Source organism: Artibeus jamaicensis, unplaced genomic scaffold (assembly GCF_021234435.1).
Source record: "Artibeus jamaicensis isolate MK-2021 breed Jamaican fruit bat unplaced genomic scaffold, CSHL_Jam_final contig_470, whole genome shotgun sequence".
NCBI lineage: Eukaryota > Metazoa > Chordata > Mammalia > Chiroptera > Phyllostomidae > Artibeus > Artibeus jamaicensis.
In genome coordinates, this window is record NW_026521849.1 from 1,299,371 (window position 1) to 1,305,360 (window position 5,990).

General features: G+C 40.2%; 1 pseudogene; it reads right to left on the reverse strand.

Moving 5' to 3' along the window:
• Window positions 1-1,122: 1,122 nt before the first annotated feature.
• LOC119044183 (translationally-controlled tumor protein-like) lies at window positions 1,123-1,647 on the reverse strand (annotated as a pseudogene).
• Between the last annotated feature and the right edge of the window lie 4,343 nt (window positions 1,648-5,990).

Here is a 5,990-nt window from a genome sequence, read left to right on the forward strand (position 1 = left end):
TGTGTTCTTTAGTTCAGAAATTGTATTCTTCTTTTTCTCTTGGCTCTTGTTAATAGTTTCTATTTTCTTTTTCATGTTGATATAGTTTGTAGTGAGTTCATTGTAGTTTCCCCGTAGTTTTTGGTAAATCTCTGTGAGCTCATTGAACTTTCTGATAACCACTGCTTTGAACTCAATATCTGATAGCTGACTTGCCTCTATTTCATTTAGCATTCTTTCTGAGGCTTCCTCCTTTCCTTTCATTTGGGGATTATTTCTTTGTCTTCCCAGTGTTTCTGAGACTCTTCTTGTTAGCCTCTACTTCTTGAATTGATCTGTTCTGACTCCCTGGGTTTCTGGTGTGAACTTCTATGGTAGAAGACCTGTGGGATTCAGTGGTGCAATCTCCTTGACCTCCTGAGCTCACTGGTCTTGGGCTGTATTTATGTTGGCTCTCTGTATGTCTTTGGGTTTTGAATGTTGTTGGGATTTTCTTAGGTGGGTCCTTCCCTCCAGCTGTTTAACTGAGAGTCACTCCATCCACCACATCTTTTATTATGTTGTGCAGGTATGGAAAGGTTGTGTTGAAGCTGATTCTTCTGTGTGTACAAGGTTTTGAGGCTTCTCTCTTACTCTTGTTCAGTTGTTTGTTCTGGGTAATTTCTCCACCATTTAGTTGTATTTCCAGATCAGTCCTGGATTGAGGATAGTGTGGCTTCCATTCCCTCCTTCACTTCCTTCTGTTGTTATCTGTTGGTGGTTCTTTTGTTGGTGAGTTTCCTCTTCCAGGATGTATACTGGTGCTCACAGCTCCCACTGTCTGATTTTTCAATGTCCTCTACAATTTTTGGTCTCCAACATTCATGTAAGCTGGGATACTGTTGGCTGTTCACTCTGTTCCTCAGAAGATCAGCTAGGTGTTTCACCTATGCATAGGGGAAAGTGGACTCTGCTCCTACGTATCTCACTGCCATCTTCCAATTATTTATTTTTCTTAAAAGTAATGCCTCTATTCCATATAAATCAAGGTTAAAATAAATGAAAAGCTCAAGAAAACACCAGTCTCATTTGTCCTAGTCCTGGTGTGTAGATGAAAAGCAGCAGCCAGTTATGACAGGTGATTGGTCCAAATTGCCAAATTTGTTAACATTTTTCCATTTCTAAACCATCCTTAGACAAAATCATATATGGGGTCACAGCATCTTCATGGTAGTCCAGCAGGGCAAACATGCCATCTGGGTTCATGTTTTCACCAATAAAGAACTGGTAGTTTTTAAAATTAGCAAAGATGTACTAGATTTGTTGATTTGTTCTGCAGCCCATGTCATAAATGGCTTTTTATTCTATCTGGTCTCTGTTCAAGTTTCCCTTTGATTGATTTCATGTAATCTTTGATGTACTTCTTGTAGGACTTTTTTGTGAAGCTGGTTTTCTGCAAATGATGGTTCATGACAATATCAACACCAGTGATTACCGTCCTTTCAGTTCCTTCACCCTCCGGGCCTTCAGCGGAGGCGTTTCCACCAATAAGCAAGTCACCAGTGTTACCTTCTGTCCTACTGACCATCTTCTCCTCCACCTCCAAACACAGACCATCTGCAACCTCTGGATCTTGTAGATATCAGAGAACATCTCATCAAGACTGATGAGGTCCTGGTAGATGATCATGATGTCTGCTGGAAGAAAACAACAGCCTCACTGGCTGAATGACAGCCCCACTAGCAAGTGTGGGGCAGACTGAGTGGCACTTTAGGGGAGGGAGTAGTGGGGGGGAGTGAATTATTAAAAAAAAAGATTTTATTTATTTTTAGATAGAGGGGAAAAGAGGGAGAAAGAGAAGGAGATAAACATCAATGTGCAGTTGCCTCTTGCATGCCCCCTACTGGGGACCTGTTCCACCACCCAGTGCCCTGATTGGGAATTGAACCAGAGACCTCTTGGTTCACGAGCCAGTGCTCAATCTACTGAGCCACACCAGTCAGAGATGAACTCTTTTTTCTTCTTGCTGTTTTGGTTGAATGCTTATTTATTTCTTATGTTCCAAATAGTTGATGTGCATTCAGGCTTGATCCCCTCCACTGTTGACTCCATGTAGATTTTTCTTTATTTCACTTAGTGTAATTTTCATTTCTTCCTGGGTCTTTTTTATTTTGTTACCATACTCAGTGAATTCTTTGAGCATCCTGACCACCAGTATTTTGAACTCTGCATGTGATAGGTGAGTTATCTCTGTTTTGTTTAGTTCTTTTTTCATTTTTTTTCTGTTCCTTCATTTGGGCCATATTTCTTTGACTCCTAAGTTTGCCACTGTAGGGTAAGTGAAAACAGTCTGACTTCCTCACCCAGGTGTCTGGGTAACTAAGGGAAACAGTGTTCCCATAGCCTTGGAAGGGTCTAATAAATAGTGTTCTCATAGCCTTGAGACTGAGTCCAATAAACTGTTCCCATAACACAAAGTAGGCCCACATGCACAGAATTATTCTGTTATAGACTTTTCTGGATTTTTGCCAGCTATGTTTGTTCTAGTACTTAAAAGAAGCTAGGGACTCTCTCTGCTGAGTGCCATGATGGGTGCCATGCTGGGAACAAGGGCCATAATGTGTGCCATGTAGAGACATGCAAGGGGATACGTGGCTTCCAGTGTGTGTGGCTCATCCACCCCAGATAAAGGCATGCCACACTCCCAATGGCTCTGTGACTATTCTTCCACCTGTGCAAATACCATGAACCTCTCAGGCCTTGAAGAGTAGCAACACAGGCAGCCTCCCTGTGTTTGTTTCTGTGTATTAGGTAGAGTTGCTTTGACTCCCTGTCTTATTAGTGTGGCCTCTTATAGAAAAGATACCTGTAAATTTTGTGGAGTGGAGCCTTAGGTAATCACCGGGGGGGGGGGCAACCCACTTCACCACTTTGTGGCTTTGTGTGTGGGGGAGGGGGAGGCTCAGAAGGAGGACAATGCCACTTCCTGGCTTCTGGAGGTTTGTCCTGCACTTGTCCTGTGCAACTGGCACCCTTCTAGCTGTTGCTCTGGTGCTGAATCCAAGAGTGGGTAGGCCTGCATATATTTTAAGTTCTTGGGGGCTCTTTAAGTGGAGTCTCCTGAAAATCTGGCAGTTTCTTCCACTGCCCCAACTCCCACTGGATTTTATAGCCAGAAGTTATGGGGATTTATCTCCCTGGCACTGAAACCCTGGGCTGTGTGGTCTGGCCTGGGGCTGATATCCCTTGCTTCCAAGGTATCCCTTCTCATTTTTATCCACCGCACATGTATGTATGACTGCCCATTCAGCCTCTGCTTCTCCAAGCCACACTGCACCTCTGTGGCTCTCTGCCCCTTCTGCATCTCTGTGCCTCCTACCCAATTGGGTGAAAGTGGCTTCTTTAAATCCTTGGTTATCTGATTTCCATAAAGCTCAATTTTCTGATGGTTCTGGGTGTTATTTGTTCTGAGATCTGATTGTAATTCTTTCTGTGGTTGCATGAGGTGGCAAAGCATGTTTACCTATGCCTCCATCTTGACCAGAAGTCTGAAAATATACTTTTTAAGAAAAAATGAAACTATAATACAAATACAATGAAAATTATTTGTTGTTCAACACAGTATCAAAGGCTGCTCATCATCACATTGGAAAATAATAATTAAAAGCCATCTCAAGACACAATGTAAAATTTTAATGATGTATAACACATAAAGAAATGTGCCCATACTACAAGTGTTCAGTTAGACAAATTTTCAGAAAGTGACAACATCACCTTTTGAAACTAGCACCCAAGTCAAGAAACAACATTACTAGCCCTCTAGCAGCCTTGTATTCCATTCTAATCACTCTCCATGCCAAAGATGGCCACTCTTGACTTCTACTACCACAAATTACTTTTTACCATTTTTAACTTTAAGCCAATGAAATCATACAGAATGGTCTCTCTTGTGTCTGACTTCTTAGATTCAATATTATGTATTTGACAGAAACAAACTCATAGATACAGAGAACAAACTGATATTTTCCAGGTGGGAAGAGAATTGTGGGGCTGGGTAAAGAGATTAAGAAATATAAATTGGTAGTTACAGAATAGTTATGGGGATGTTAGGTACAGAATATAGAATAGAGTCCATAATATCATAATAACTATTTGTGGTGTTAGAAGATATCAGATTTATCAGGAGATAACTTTATAAGTTATATAAATGTCTAATCACTATGTTGTACTAATATAATGTTTAACATACTATAATGTTGAATGTCATTTGTAGTTGAAAAATAATAATGGGTATCTGCCTAGGTAAATAAATATAATTCACAAGTTCATTTTAATTAATTAATTTACTAAATTATTACTACATTAGTGGATATTTGGGTTGTTTTCAGTTGTATGATATTACAAATATTTCAGGGGTCAGCATACTTCCACATATATCTGCACACCTGTCTTACCTTAGGTTTAGCCATAGAAATTTAGGGAAGTCTAGGACAGGGTTACTATTTTATACACCTCCAACAATGGCCTCTTTTGCTACATTATTGAAAACACCACATCCTTAAAAAAAGATTTTATTTATTTATTTATTTTAAGATTTTATTTTTAGATAGACAGGAAGGAGGGAGAAAGAAGGAGAGAGAAATATTGATGTGTGGGAGAGACATTGACTGGTTGCTTCTCGCACATTTCCAACCAGGGACCTGGCCCACAGCCAGGCATGTTCCCTGACCAGGAATCAAACCAGTGACTCTTTGGTTCACAGGCTGTTGCTGAATCCACTGAGGCACACCAGCCAGGGCTTTTTCAACAATATGTATATAAATTAAGAGAAACTAGATTCTGGGCAGACAGAAGCAATAGATATCTGCTACATTGATTTGGACAATATCAAAGAGGAAGTAGGAATTATAGAAAGAGATCCACTCACAGACTAAAGTTCCCTTCGAGAACATTGCTCAAATGGTTTATGTGGTAGAGCAACCCAGAACCTAAGTTATGAGCATATTTGTTCCTTGGCCACAATGATGGATCCTGGGATGGACATGAGACCCAAGCTGGGAGGATGAAATACAGGCCCATAATTTTCCAGAACTATTGGCATAAGAGGCTCTCTGGCTACTGAGCTTATGGAATACCAGCCTAGAATTGTAAATGGTCATTTTTGTCTACCAAATGAAGAGTCTACCTGAGGATGAAATCAACACAGAAAAAAACAGGGCCAGGAAATACAGAGAAATTGACTCCTCATGGCTTTTTCAAACACTGCATCCAGCAGTGTTTGGACATGAAAAACCCAAAGAATGTCAGCTAGAAAAGCCAATAAATTCATCTTTCCTGCAAAACCAATGTGGAAACAAAATGCTGAAGATTTCTTCTTAGAAAAGGAAAAATGCCCAATTAGAAAAATTCTACGCTTGGAAATGGAATCATTTTTTAAAAGATTTAATTACTTATTAATTTTTAGAGGAGGAAGGAGAGAGAAAGAGAAGGAGAGGAACATCAATGTGTGGTTGTGGTTGCTTCTCATGTGCTCTACTGGGAACCTGGCCTGCAACCCAGGCATGTGCCCTGACTGGGAATTGAACTGGCAACCCTTTGGTTTATAGACCCATGCTCAGTCCACTGAGCTACACCAGCCAGGGAGGAAATGGAATAATTTTTTTAAATATTTAATTAATTAATTTATTTTTAAAGAGGAGAAGGGAGGGAAAAAGAGAGGGGGAGAAACATCAATGTGTGGTTGCCTCTCACAAGCCTCCTACTTGGGACCCGGCCTGCAACCCAGGCATGTGCCTTGAGTGGAAATCAAACCAAGCAAACCCTTTGGTCTGCAGGCCAGCACTCATTCCACTGAGCCACACAAGCCAGAGCAAAATGAAATTGTTTTTTTTAATTAAACGGAAATTATTTGATTTAAGTGGTATGGTGTAAACCTACTTTAGGTCTGTAGTGATGAAAATAATATATGGACAAGTATTTGAACAAAGAGTTTTGATATTATTATTATTATTATTATTATTATTACTATTATT